This window comes from Nerophis lumbriciformis, linkage group LG03 (assembly GCF_033978685.3).
Source record: "Nerophis lumbriciformis linkage group LG03, RoL_Nlum_v2.1, whole genome shotgun sequence".
NCBI lineage: Eukaryota > Metazoa > Chordata > Actinopteri > Syngnathiformes > Syngnathidae > Nerophis > Nerophis lumbriciformis.
In genome coordinates, this window is record NC_084550.2 from 31840001 (window position 1) to 31855972 (window position 15972).

At 40.4% G+C, this 15972-nt stretch overlaps 1 protein-coding gene across 5 annotated transcripts in view; it reads left to right on the plus strand.

Moving 5' to 3' along the window:
• The window catches only part of LOC133583126 (synaptotagmin-2-like), a 57807-nt gene that overhangs the window by 16088 nt on the left and 25747 nt on the right, over positions 1–15972 (plus strand). Inside the window, exon 1 of one of the 5 annotated variants that reach the window (XM_061937287.1) lies at positions 3275–3407. The exons of 3 other annotated variants lie outside the window; for them this stretch is intronic. The gene's annotated coding sequence lies outside the window, so the exon portion shown is untranslated. Of the gene's footprint in view, positions 1–3274; positions 3408–15061; positions 15304–15972 lie in introns of those variants that run through there. One more of the 5 variants, XM_061937264.1, reaches the window with a different exon arrangement.

Consider the following 15972-nt stretch of genomic DNA (forward strand, 5'->3'; position numbering starts at 1 on the left):
AAGACAACCGAAGACAACAATCATAAATGAATCTTTCAGCACGTACACAATATTGACATCTATAGTTATATTTTGAGAAACAATCATAAAGTAATCTTTCAGCACGTACACAATGTTGACATCTATATTTTGATAAACAATCATAAATGAATCTTTCAGCACATACACAATGTTGACATCTATAGTTATATTTTGATAAACAATCATAAATGAATCTTTCAGCACATACACACTGTTTACATCTATAGTTATATTTTGATAAACAATCATAAATGAATCTTTCAGCACATACACAATGTTTACATCTATAGTTATATTTTGATAAACAATCATAAATGAATCTTTCAGCACATACACAATGTTGACATCTATAGTTATATTTTGATAAACAATCATAAATGAATCTTTCAGCACGTACACAATGTTGACATCTATAGTTATATTTTGAGAAACAATCATAAACAAATCTTTCAGCACATACACAATGTTGACATCTCTAGTTATATTTTGATAAACAATCATAAATGAATCTTTCAGCATATACACAATATTGACATCTATAGCTAAATTTTGATAAACAATCATAAATGAATCTTTCAGCACATACACACTGTTTACATCTATAGTTATATTTTGATAAACAATCATAAATGAATCTTTCAGCACATACACAATGTTTACATCTATAGTTATATTTTGATAAACAATCATAAATGAATCTTTCAGCACATACACAATGTTGACATCTATAGTTATATTTTGATAAACAATCATAAATGAATCTTTCAGCACGTACACAATGTTGACATCTATAGTTATATTTTGAGAAACAATCATAAACAAATCTTTCAGCACATACACAATGTTGACATCTCTAGTTATATTTTGATAAACAATCATAAATGAATCTTTCAGCATATACACAATATTGACATCTATAGCTAAATTTTGATAAACAATCATAAATGAATCTTTCAGCACGTACACAATGTTGACATCTATAGTTATATTTTGATAAACAATCATCAATGAATCTTTCAGCACATACACAATGTTGACATCTATAGTTATATTTTGATAAACAATCATAAATTAATCTATCCCAGCTGCATTCATGAGAAAGTATTTGACTTTATTAAATGTGTGCATATATTTAGGGCCTGATGTTATTGCAGTGTGTGCAAGCAATAAAATAGCGTGTACTGTTAGTGGGCGTTGCCACAAACTAGCATCGCTGCGGTAAATGTGACCCCAAGATGCAGGAGACAGGGTGACGTGCAGTTAAGTGTTATAATGCTAACAACACAGGAAGTGCAGTTAAGTTCAGCACACAACATGCGGCTAATGGCGTCAATAACATTCAACAAAGTAAACAATTAGTCCTGGCAGGCATACATGGAAGCCTGATTGGCAACTAGGACCAGGTGTGGCCAGGCTGCCAATCAGTGACAGGGAGACAGACAGGAAGTGGAACTAAAATAAGAGCGCTGAACAGGGGGGAAAACACTAAACTAAGGAAACAACAGGACTTATTATAGACTATTATTATACTATTATTATACTATTATTATAGACTTATTATTATATACTATTATTATAGACTTATTATTATATACTATTATTATACTATTATTATAGACTTATTATTATACACTATTATTATACTATTATTATAAACTTATTATTATACACTATTATTATACTATTATTATAGACTTGTGACGCCTGACATGGCAGATCGTCACAGACGTGTGATTTACTAAGACTGTACACAATGTGTGTGTATATATATATATATATATATACTGTATATATATATATATATATATATATATGTGTGTGTGTATATACTTAATATATATATATATATATATATATATATATGTTTGTGTGTGTATATACTTAATATGTATATATATATATATATATATATATGTGTGTGTGTATATACTTAATATATATATATATATATATATATATATGTTTGTGTGTGTATATACTTAATATGTATATATATATATATATATATATATATATATATATATATATATATATATATATATTATGTATGTATCTATGTGTATATATATGTATAGATGTATATGTGTGTATGTGTATATAAGTGTGTGTGTGTATGTATATATATATATATATATATATATATATATATATATAGATGTATATGTGTGTGTGTGTGTATGTGTATATATATGTATCAATGTATGTGTATATATACAGTATATATATAAATATATATATATACATATGTATCTATGGATATAAATACATATATATATATATATATATATATATATATATATATATATATATATATATATATATATATATATATATATATATATATATATATGTAATGTAATGTAATGAAATGAAATGGTCCAATATCCTGGTAAATGAGCCACAGTTCCAAACAAAATCTGGTCTACAAGTCAAACAAAACCAATGGATTGTTTGTCCTCTGAATGGTTTGAGTGTAATAAAAGACTTGAACTTTCTCACTTCTGATTTATTTATTTGTCCTTTTGGTGTGAGACTCCTGCCCCCTGGTGGCAGAAGACAGTTTGTGTGGACCTCTAATGACACATCTGCTTCTGACTCTTGGTCACATGTTGTCCAATCCTCTGTCAGACTAACGAGGCCCTCCAGGGATCACAGAATATAAAACTGGTCTTTGTCTTCTTAATGATGGAGGCAGTTTGCTGGAACCTTCTTGGTGTGGTCAGGTGACAATGTTGACATGGTGACGTGATAAATGTTATCACAGTTCATATCTTCTCAAGGCACAGTCCTGCTGCCAGAAGTACTCTAGAGTAGTCCGTGTACAGCTTGTTTAGGAGTAGTATTGTGTGGTGCATGAGTGGTTCATTGATGGCAACAATGTGGCGAGGTGAAGCTGGGCTGCATGGCACTTTTCCAAGGTGATAACGAGCCCAAACACAACTTGAAGGTGACACTTGAACAAGACGGACCCAGAAAGATCAATCCTTTCACAATAAAAGTCCTTATTGTGTGTGGTTTTCAGCGTACTTGGACTCATGCTTGTGGTAGCAGAAAGACACCATTACACAGTATTTGTCTGGACTTTGTTCTGTCTCTATTTCCTGTGTTGTGCTCTTATTTTGTAGATCTGTTTCCTCTTGTGTTCATCTTTGACTTCCCTTTACTACTTTCTGAGGAGGCTGCGGTTCAGCTGGTCCTGGTGTGTCATTAGCAGGACTTTTAAGCGCACATGCCTACTGGAGTTGTCTGAGTTTTCATTGTGAGTTAGGACTTTTATCAGGTCTTCCTCCAGCTTCTTGGATCTTGATGCATCTCGCCGCCTCTCCTTTTGGAAGTTTTCACCTTGCTTCAGTAACCTTCCTTGTGACGCCACCTTTCGACCTCTTGTGAGTACTGCACACGCTGGTGCTACATCAAATAATTTTTACCTGCACTTCAAGCGTTGTCTCTGCATCATGTGGTCACACATCATGCCTACCTGTAACAATCCTGACAAAAAGATACTATAAAAAAATAACATTGCTTGGAAAAGTGATTAAAGTATTTTATCATGATGATAATAATATTACTTATTTGATCATCAGTAATAATAAACATCAAATTATCAATGACATCATTATATTGGTTTATGTTTACAAGATATGACGCAGGTTGAAAATGTGTGTCCTATCAAAATATGTTAAGTATGCAACATTTATTTGTCTATTTGGAATGTTATTATTACTTTGTGTTATTAGTAATTGGTATTGGTTTTGCTTTTTTTCCTTGTAATTCACTCTTAAATACACGTGTTCCTAAAAATATTGCATTCTAAATCGTAAATAAATGCTAGCAAAAGTCAGCTAACAATGGAGCCAATGAGAATCGCTCTATTCCGCCCATCAAGTGCTCTAAAAAACATTATCTAAAGCCTCCATTATTGTTTTATTTACACCCAGTAAGTATATATGTAATGTAGTAACATTCATAATAACATATAATATATACATGATGTAAGTATATATATGTAATGTAGTAACATTCATAATAACATGTCATATGTACATGATGTAAGTATATATGTCATGTAGTAACATTCATAATAACATGTAGTATATACATGATGTAAGTATATATGTAGTATCTAGTAACATTCATAATAACATGTGATGTATACATGTAAGTATATATATGTCATGTAGTAACATTCATAATAACATATAATATATACATGATGTAAGTATATATGTAATGTAGTAACATTCATAATAACATGTCATATATACATGATGTAAGTATATATGTCATGTAGTAATGTTCATAATAACATGTAGTATATACATGATGTAAGTATATATGTAGTATCTAGTAACATTCATAATAACATGTAATATATACATGATGTAAGTATATATGTAATGTAGTAACATTTATACTAACATATAATATATACATGATGTAAGTATATATGTCATGTAGTAGCATTCATAATAACATGTAGTATATAATGATGTAAGTATATATGTAGTATCTAGTAAAGATCTTAATAACATGTAATACATACGTGATGTAAGTATATATGTCATGTAGTAACATTCATAATAACATGTAATTTATACATGATGTAAGTATATATGTCATGTAGTAACATTCATACTAACATATAATATATACATGATGTAAGTATATATGTATTGTAGCAACATTCATAATAACATGTCATATATACATGATGTAAGTATATATGTCATGTAGTAACATTCATAATAACATGTAATATATACATGATGTAAGTATATATGTCATGTAGTAACATTCATAATAACATATATTTACATATATTCATCATTTTAAGCATACAGTGGTGTACTAGTTTTACAGACGTAAAACGTTCACGTTCCCATCAACAACAACAAGACTACTACATCGGAATCAGAATCAGAATAGTTTTTATTGCCATTGTTTGAGAATGGGTTCACAAACTAGGAATTGTTCTTGGTGCAACATAAATCACAAATAACACAGAATAGGTCATAAAAAGAGCTGTAACTGAGCTATGTCCCTTTATCAAACTTATACTTTATAAACTTAAGTTTCTGGATCATCATTTGTCCCAAAGTAATCTTTGTTGTCTCTCATCAAGTCTGCCATGATTAGGAGTCTTCTTGTTGTTGAAGGGATCTGTGGTTCCTCCTCTATGTCACGGATCACGTGACCACTCATGGGCCTTATGGCTCGGGAATCTCTGTGAGATTGATATTTTCTTGACTTACTTACCGTTCTTCATGCCTCCATTGGCAGGTAGGACAACAACCAATGTCCTCCACTTCTGTTGGTCCTGGGCCAGTTTCTGAATATCATCCCATGTGTGATTTAAGTCCTTCACCCCTCTCTCGACGGTTCTGCGCCAGGTGTTCTTGGGTCTCTTCCCTCCTTTCAGGTGTCCAGTAAAGAGCCACATGGGTGGTAGTTTCTGAGAATGTGCCCATGGTCTTCTCAGGACAATGGTTCCCTTGCTCTCTAGTTTTTATCGAGTACGTAGTTCTTCTTTCGTGATTTTGCAAGGCCAGAACATTTGAAAGATCTTTCTCTCTTTGTATGGAAGCCCGAGAGTTTATTGAGGTCTTTCTCCGTCATCCTCCAGCGCTCTGTTCCATATAGCAAGGTGGAGAAGACCCAGCTCTGGTAGGGTCCCAGCTTTGTTCTTGTGATCTCCATACATTGTTCACCTTTCTGAAGGCTTTATTTTGGCGGTTTCCAAGGTGGTTTTCTGCTCCCCTGACAAGGCTGCCAAGGAACTTGAAGTCCTCATTCCCAGTTTCTGAATATAATCCCATGTGTGATTTAAGTCCTTCACTTCTCTCTCTACGGTTCTGCGCCAGGTGTTCTTGGGTCTCTTCCCTCCCTTCAGGTGTCCAGTAAAGAGCCACATGGGTGGTAGTTTCTGAGAATGTGCCCATGGTCTTCTCAGGACAATGGTTCCCTTTCTCTCTAGTTTTCATCGAGTATGTAGTTCTTCTTTCGTGATTTGGCGAGGCCAGAAAATTTGAAAGATCTTTCTTTCTTTGTATGGAAGCCCAAGAGTTTATTGAGGTCTTTGTCAGTCATCCTCCAGCGCTCTGATCCATATAGCAAGGTGGAGAAGACTCAGCTCTGGTCGGGTCCCAGCTTTGTTCTTGTGATCTCCATACATTGTTCACCTTTCTGAAGGCTTTATTTTGGCGGTTTTTAAGGTAGTTTTCTGCTCCCCTGACAAGGCTGCCAAGGAACTTGAAGTCCTTGTTCCCATGTACTTGTACTGCCAATGGATTTTAGTTTTTCAAGTCAGGCTGGCCGGCCACTGCCACAGACATAGGGATCTCCCGGCCAGCAAGCTGGTCCTATGGAAACCAACGCACGGGCATCGATGGCGAGGACGTCTTGCGCTAATGTACGTGGACATCCTGCAGAAAGATGCGGGAGCTGAAAGCTCTACGGAGCTGGCCGGGTGTATGGAGAACCGGAATGATTGGAGACTCCGATAGAAGCTCGTCTGAGGACGAATAAGAGAGATGGTCTTCAGTTGTTCTCCTGACCCAGTCAATGGTGACTATGAAATGAATGGTGCCTAACTCCTGACTCAACCTGAAACTTTATATTGCTATTTTGTTTATTATAAGTTGAGGTAGATAACACAATATCCTGTGGTGTTCCATGAGATCCAAATCGACGAAATTGATAAACATCTGTCTCTGCCACTCTGCACTGCTCTATGATATTATTTTGATACTATTATTTATTCGCAGACTTTGTAAGTCTTTGGGTGTGGTACATGGTACCAGTTTGTCCATCAAACTGGTACTTTAAGTCGGGACTGTTGGCGGGCCCCTCCCACATTCTGGAGGCCGTCTCAGGTAAACACAACAGAGTGTTGGGGAAATGAAGTTCGGTCCCAAACAGTTCTGGTTTGGCCAGGGTTTTTCATAGTCCAAAGAAGGGTTGTCTTGATACCAATATTTTGGTACTGGTACCAAACATGATTCCTATGGTGTGTAGTGAAGCATGTTTAGCTATTCCTCGTCCTCCAGTGATAATACTACTTGTAAGAAACTTACTTTATTTGTCGCCATGAAGGCCAGGATTAGTGATTTAGAAGTAGCTAAAACACTGCGGATAGATGTTAGCCGCTAGCTAGCTAGCCATGTGTTAAAGCAGCTCTTCCTGAGGGTGTTTCAGTGTTATAACTTCACCTTTATCTTTACTTTTTACACCAAAATGCGTCCATTCTCCATTTTCTGTCTACACACTGTGTCTGCTTGTAAGTACTCTGTGTGTGTGTGCACTGCCCAACATGCTCCTCTGCTCCTAAAACCAGCAATGTCCATTAAAAGAAAAAATTGGAACCGGTACTTTTCAAACAGTATAGTACCATTTTGCATTCATTAGTACCGCCATACTACACTAGTACCAGTACAGTACAGAAGTACAACACTAGTCCAAAGTGGGGTTGTACGGTTTACCGGTACTAATAAAGTACCGCGGTACTTTTACTTTTTTCCTGGACATGACGGCACGTCGTGGTCACGTCATGACATGACATTGCTGGTAACGCACACATACAGAGCACTTACAAGCAGAAACATCGTGGAGACAGAAAATGGAGAATGGACGCATTTTGGCTCAAAAACTAAGCATAAAGTTGAAATTATAAACACTGAACCGCCGCTGACAAGTATGGAAATACATTTTAGTACCGGTAGCAGAATATGGATGCTGGGACAATCCGAGTCCAAAGACACAAACAGGCGTTACAACAGGATGAAAATGAATGTTGTGTAGTAGCTCCGCCTCCTTATTGATCCTCCATGACTGACCCTCCAGCTGCATGGCATGCTGCATTGTGGGTATACGTGTGTGTGTGTGTGTGTGTGTGTGTGTGTGTGTGTGTGTGTGTGTGTGTGTGTGTGTGTGTGTGTGTGTGTGTGTGTGTGTGTGTGTGTTCTTGTATTTCTTCCCTTCTTGAGACATGAAGAAGGAAAAGTATCTTCCATATGAGGAGTGAACAATTGATGACATAAATCATGGTCCCAATAACATTGCATCTAATAGAGGGCCAAAGACTAAAGTCTGTGAACCAAAGTCAGGATTTTTTTGTTGATTTAATGTGCATTCAAAAGTAAACATTGACAGGTGCAAAGGCAGCAATATATGATGTATAAGACGGCAGCTAAAGGACTTTCCTATTCATCCCCCCAAAAAACCCGCCAGGTGAACAACTGACTTTTGTCATAATTTTGCCAAGTAAAATCCAGGTTATTATTATAATATTGCCAACATTTTTTCTTATAAAATTATGACATTTGTTGAGTAAAATGACCACTCTTTTCATAAAATTGCCAAAATTTTAAGCTTTTCTATTAAATTGCGACTGTTATTGAGTACAATTTCAAATGTTATCATAATATTGCACAAATGTTCAGTTTTTCTTGTAACATTTTAACTTGCCTTGAGTAAAATTACAACTTATTATAATACTGCCAAAATTTATTGTGAAATTGTGACCTTTTTCTTGTGAAATTCCAACTGATTTTTCACAACAAGATTTTTATAATTGCATAGTATGTATATATTATTAATGTTGTAAATACTAATCTTTATATATCTGGAAAGGCTGGTCCTAAAGAGGTAGGCATTTTTCTCATGAAGGTAACAAATACAAGAGTGTGTGTGTGTGTGTGTGTGTGTGTGTGTGTGTGTGTGTGTGTGTGTGTGTGTGTGTGTGTGTGTGTGTGCGTGTGTGTTCATGTATTTCTCCCCTTCTTGAGACATGAAGAAGGAAAAGTATCTTCCATATGAGGAGTTGTGAACAAGTGATGACATAAATCATGGTCCCAATAACATTGCATCTAATAGAGAGCCAAATACTAGAGTCCGTGAACATTGCTCCAAAGTCAGGATTTTTCTTGTTGATTTAATGTGCATTCAAAAGTAAACATTGACAGGCGCAAAGGCAGCAATATATGATAAAACAAGACGGCAACTAAAGGACTTTCCTATTCAACCCCCTCACCCCCCACAAAAAAAAACCCGCCAGGTGAACAGCTGACGGGATCACCACCTTATCGTGGTGGGGCACTTTGCGCGTCTCCATGACCCCTAGAGCTATGTCGGCTGGAGTCTTGTACTCCTGGCAGGGTTACCCAAGCCGAACAGGTCGAAGGGTAGAGTCCAGACTAAGAGTGATCCCGAAGACCTCAACGGTGGAGCAGGCAGAAGATGGTAGCAGTGAGAAGCACCACAATGGCTGTAAAAGCGGACGAAGGCTAAGGGAGCACACCCTGACAGAAAAGCAAGCTGGTGGCGGCAAGCTTTGAGGCGGTTTCCCAAAAACCTGGATTCCGGCAGCTTCCTGCAGTTGTAAGAAGATGCCGGTCGTCTAGGGTCTCCCTTGCCACTGGAACGATCTTCTTACAATCAAGGTAGTGGCGTTGGGAAAAGCGCACCCCTCATGCCACTCTAAAAACCATCATTGCGCAGGTATCTTCTTTACCTGAGTCTCCGACCTCAAAAGTCTGACGGCGATGGAGCGTCCAGTAACGGGGGCAGGTTTGAATGAGCTGGAAGCTCTTAGCTGGAACTCTACACGTCAGCGGCACAGGACAACGGTCGTTAGCAGCTGGGATTGAGTGGCAGCTGCTTCCGGCAGACTCCTGTGCGTCTGGGCAGCCCCTATTTAGGGACCGCACTGCTCACCCCAATTGGGGAAAGGCCTAGAAAAGGTGGCCTAAAGATTGCCCACTCAACAGAGTACCCGAGCAGGAAACCGCACCTGTCGGGACATTCCATTACGCGGTCGAAATACAAAGATTATACCATTTAGAATTGCAGCATGGAACATAAGGACACTCCTGGATGCCAGTCCGGACAGACCACAGCGCAGAACAGCACTTGTTGCCAGCGAGCTAAAGCGCTACAATGTTGATGTGGCAGCACTCAGTGAGACCCGATTTCTCGAGGAAGGCTCACTCAATGAAGTAGGAGAGGGTTATACATTCTTTTGGAAAGGATACCCCATGGGCGGACCACACCTTCACGGAGATGGTTTTGCAATCAAGAACAGCCTTCTGCTCAAGCTCACAGAATCACCAGTGGGTGTCAGTGAAAGGCTCATGACTCTTCGCATCCCCCTTGCAAAATGCAGACATGTCACTTTGGTAAGTGCCTATGCACCAACTCTGCCATCCAATGATGAAGAGAAGGACTGCTTCTACCAGGCACTCGATGACATCCTCAGTCACATCCCGAGGAGTGACAAAATCATGCTGCTTGGTGATTCTAATGCAAGAGTCGGAAAGAACACGCAAAACTGGAATGATGTGATCGGCGCCCACGGCATTGGAAAAATCAACCCCAATGGCATGAGACTCCTTAGTCTCTGTGCGGAACACGATCTTACCATCACAAACACCATCTTCCAACAAAAGAACAAATATAAGGCATCCTGGATGCATCCCAGATCCAAACACTGGCACCTGATCGACTATGCGATCGTGGAGGAGGGCTGACCTCAAGGACGTGCTCATTACAAGAGCTATGCGAGGGGCAGACTGCTGGACCGACCACCGCATGATTCTGACAAAGGTCAGAATGCATGTTCGGCCCCTAACACGTCACGGTGCACCAAAGAGGAAAGCACTCAACTGTGCCAGACTCTCCAGCAGCGACACCCGTGACAACTTCCGTCGCTCCCTAGCTGAGAAGCTGGCAGACATTGAGTCGCTGATCACCTCAGAGTCTGGGATGGATGAGAAGTGGGCCTCCCTATCCACCATCCTCTTTGACACTGCAGCCCAAGTCATTGGTTTCAAATCCAAGAAACACCAGGACTGGTTTGACCAGAATGCTGGAGAGATCTCCACCCTCCTGTACAGAATGCACAAGGCACACAGAGCCACCCTGAACAACCCACAATCCCAATTCCATAAAAAGCAATGGCAAACCCCTCGTTCTGAGGCCCAAACAACTCTCAGAAAACTGCAAGATGAGTGGTGGATCTCAAAGGCCAATGAAATCCAGTCTCACGCTGATAGAAATGATATGCACAGTTTCTATGATGCAGTGAAAACCATCTACGGCCCCAGAAACTGCTCCCTGGCACCTGTTAGATCTGCTGATGGAACATCTTTGATCAAGGATCAGGCTATGATAGTGGAGCGGTGGGCTGAGCATTTTAAAACCGTGCTCAACCAGCCCACCCCAGTGGACCCAACTGTCCTTGCAGAGCTCCCTGAACATCCTAGCTTGCCAGATCTCGACCTCCCCCCAACCTTCAAAGAAATCCTGCATGCAGTCAAAACCCTGAAAAACAATAAATCCCCTGGACCTGACAGCATCCCGGCTGAACTTCTCAAGGAAGGAGGCTACCTCTGTACACGGACACTGCATCTCTACATTTCAGAGGTGTGGAGACAAGAGTGTGTCCCGCAACAGTGGAAAGATGCCAACATTGTGACCATCTACAAGAACAAAGGAGACAAATCCATCTGCTCCAATAGTAGGGGTATCTCTCTGTTGGCCGTTGCTGGAAAGGTCCTTGCCAAGGTCATGCTCCGCAGACTCATCCCCGCAATATCAGAACGGGTCACCCCAGAGTCGCAGTGTGGTTTTCGGAAGGACAGGGGGACAGTTGACATGATCTTTGTGACACGTCAGCTCCAAGAGAAATGCCGGGAGCAGCACAAGGACTTGTACATTGCCTTTGTCGACCTTTCAAAGGCATTTGACACAGTGGGCAGGGACCTACTGTGGCAAGTCCTGAAGAGATTTGGGTGTCCACCCAAGTTTCTCACCATCCTTGCACAGTTCCATTCTGGGATGATGGCCCGAGTGGTAGTGGGAAGACACAACTCAGAGCCCTTTGGTGTGAAAACTGGAGTGAGGCAGGGCTGTGTGCTGGCTCCAGTTCTCTTCAACATCTTCCTCGTCTGTGTCACAACACTGCTACGTAGGGGGATGGAGGAGCAGGCTGGAGTTACCATAGACTTCAGGCTTGATGGTAGCCTGTTTAACATCAGGAGGCTACAGGCAACTACCAAACTGACCTCGGAGACCATCATTGAGCTGCAATACGCCGATGACTGTGCCCTGGTTTCCCATACACCAGAGGCTCTGCAAAACATCCTCTCGGCAGCTGTAACTGCATATACCAGAATGGGACTGACGATCAACACCCAGAAGACAGAGGTACTTTGTCAGTTCAGTGCTGACCTCTCACAAAACCCCACAATAACCCTCACAGCAGCAGGGCAACAGCTGCTCAGAGTTCCCACCTTCAAATACCTTGGGAGCATAATGTCTGACACCTGCTCAATGGATGACGAGATCCAGAACCGCCTCAAGCAAGCATCAGCATCTTTTGGTCGTCTAAGGAGAAGGGTTTTTCAGAACAGCAACCTCAAACTCCACACCAAAGTGCTGGTCTACAGAGCAGTATGCATCACTGCATTACTGTACGGATGTGAGGCATGGACTATCTACAGCCGCCATCTGAGAAGCCTGGAGACTTTCCATGTAAGATGTCTGCAGAAGATCCTTGGCATCACATGGAAGGACAGAGTGCCGCACACAGAAGTGCTGGAGAGGGCAGGTAGCTGCAGCGTGGAGTCCATCATGACCCAACATCAACTCAGGTGGTTGGGGCATGTCATCCGAATGCCCAGCCATAGACTCCCACGCAGAATCCTCTATGGTCAGTTACACCTAGGCCAACGCAGTGCTGGTGGGCAGAAGAAGCGGTTCAAAGACCAAATGAAGACCACACTGAAGAGATGCCAGATCAACCCCTCTTCACTGGAGGAACTTGCTTCCTGCCGAGACCTCTGGCGCTCCCACTCCTCACAAGGAGTGGATTATATTGAGGAACAGCGCACACAACACCGTGCAGCAAAACGCGTGAAGAGGCATGCTCGCCAAGCCACCCCTGCTCCCCCCAGCACCTCCTTCACATGCCCGGTCTGTAACCGCATCTGTAGATCCAGGATCGGACTTTTCAAACATCAGCAGACTCATAAATAAAAGAAGATGGTCATCATCGAATCGATGGACAACCATAAGCAAGTAAGCAAGTGTGTGTGTGTGTGTGTGTGTGTGTGTGTGTGTGTGTGTGTGTGTGTGTGTGTGTGTGTGTGTGTGTGTGTGTGCGCGTGTGCGTGCGTGCGTGCGTGCGTGCGTGCGTGCGTGCGTGCGTGCGTGCGTGCGTGCGTGCGTGCGTGCGTGCGTGTATTTCTCCCCTTCTTGAGACATGAAGAAGGAAAAGTATCTTCCATATGAGGAGTTGTGAACAAGTGATGACATAAATCATGGTCCCAATAACATTGCATCTAATAGAGAGCCAAATACTAGAGTCCGTGAACATTGCTCCAAAGTCAGGATTTTTCTTGTTGATTTAATGTGCATTCAAAAGTAAACATTGACAGGCGCAAAGGAAGCAATATATGATAAAACAAGACGGCAACTAAAGGACTTTCCTATTCAACCCCCCCACCCCCCACAAAAAAAACCCCGCCAGGTGAACAGCTGACTTTTTTCATAATTTTGCCAAGTAAAATCCAGATTATTATCATAATATTGCCAACATTTTTTCTTATAAAATGATGACTTTTGTCGAGTAAAATGACAACTCTTTTCATAAAATTGCCAAAATTTTAAGCTGTTCTTTTAAATTGCGACTGTTATTGAGTACAATTTCAAATGTTATCATAATATTGCACAAATGTTCAGTTTTTCTTGTAACATTTTCACTTGCGTTGAGTAAAATTACGACTTATTATAATACTGCCAAAATTTATTGTGAAATTGGGACCTTTTTCTTGTGAAATTCCAACTGATTTTTCACAACAAGATTTTTATATTTGCATAGTATGTATATATTATTAATGTTGTAAATAATAATCTTTATATATCTGGAAATGCTGGTCCTAAAGAGGTTGGCATTTTTCTCATGAGGTAACAAATACAAGAGTGTGTGTGTGTGTGTGTGTGTGTGTGTGTGTGTGTGTGTGTGTGTGTGTGTGTGTGTGTGTGTGTGTGTTCTTGTATTTCTCCCCTTCTTGAGACATGAAGAAGGAAAAGTATCTTCCATATGAGGAGGTGTGAACAAGTGATGACATAAATCATGGTCCCAATAACATTGCATCTAATAGATAGCCAAATACTAGAGTCTGTGAACATTGCTCCAAAGTCAGGATTTTTTTGTTGATTTAATGTGCATTCAAAAGTAAACATTGACAGGTGCAAAGGCAGCAATATATGATGTATAAGACGGCAGCTAAAGGACTTTCCTATTCATCCCCCCCAAAAAACCCGCCAGGTGAACAACTGACTTTTGTCATAATTGTGCCAATGAAAATCCAGATTATTATTATAATATTGCCAACATTTTTTCTTATAAAATGATGACTTTTGTCGAGTAAAATGACGACTCTTTTCATAAAATTGCCAAAATGTTAAGCTTTTCTTGTAAAATTGCGACTGTTATTGAGAAAAATTCCAACTTTTATCATAATATTGCACAATTGTTCAGTTTTTCTTGTAACATTTTCACTTGTGTTGAGTAAAATGACGACTTTTATTATAATACTGCCAAAATGATACGTTTTTCTGACCTTTTTCTTGTGAAATGCCAACTAATTTTTCACAACAAGCTTTTTTATATTTGCACAGTATGTATATATTATTAATGTTGTAAATAATAATCTTTATATATCTAGAAAGGCTGGTCCTAAAGAGGGAGGCATTTTCTCATTAAGGTAACAAATACAAGTGTGCGTGTACGTGTGCGTGTGTGTGTTTGTGTGCGTGTGTGTGTGTGTGTGGTGTGTGTGTGTGTGTGTGTGAGTGAGTGAAGCATGCTGCATTGTGGGTATACGTGTGTCTGTGTGTGTGTGTGTGAAGCACATCCAGATGAGGCTGGGAAAAAGTGAGGTGAAAAATGGGAGTCACGGAGAAGGGAGGTGTGTGTGTGTGCGAGAATGTGTGTGTGAGTGTGTGAGGAGGAGGGCGGGGGTGTAGTGCTGCAGTGGAAAGAAGTGAGGAGACTGCAGTCTTTGCTTACGGGGTAGAAATGTTGGCAGAGGCGTGAGCGAGGACGAGGATCTTCTAACACTTGGTGGAGGGGCCACGTTGGGACGGGAGGGGGACACCAGCACCCCCAAATAAGACGGGAGGGGGACACCAGCACCCCCAAATAGGACGGGAGGGGGACACCAGCACCCCCAAATAGGACGGGAGGGGGACACCAGCACCCCCAATAGCCACCTCTGACTGGTGAGTTTTCATAAGACCGTGTTTTGTAGAATTAAGTGGGAGGTTTATTGTGGCAGAAAGAACCTGAGAGTTTAACTTATGGAAGTTGGATCTGCTACATTGACATGTACATGGATGAAAAGTGCGCTCCCTCCTGTTTGCAGCACAAAGTTGAGTGACACATGACATCTTGTAGCAGTGCAGCAGGGAGCCGCTTTGATTGGTGGCTCACTCCTGCTGCGACCACGCAGGTTGTGGACAATTGGATGGCTGATAGGCACTTTCAGGATTGCTTAGCAACAAGAGGCGGTCCATGGCACACCAACATCTTTATGTCGGACCAGAGCTGAGGCAGGTAGCAAACCTGGAGGAATGCTGGAGGATCTCTGGCCTGTAGTGTGTGTGAGGTCACCTGAGGAGTACCTTGTGATAATTAATGGTCTCACATTTTACTAACAATCTAAAAGGAGGTCTAATATGTGTCCGCACAGCAGGGGTCCCCAAACTTTTTGACTCAAAGGACACATTGGGTTAAAATAATTTGGTCGGGGACTGGGCTATATATATATATATATATATATATATATATATATATACTGTGACAGCTCTGTGTCGCAGGGTTCTTTCAGGACCGACAGACTGTGGCCAGACGTGTTTGCCAAGTGTACAAGTTTTTATTTTCAATTGCAA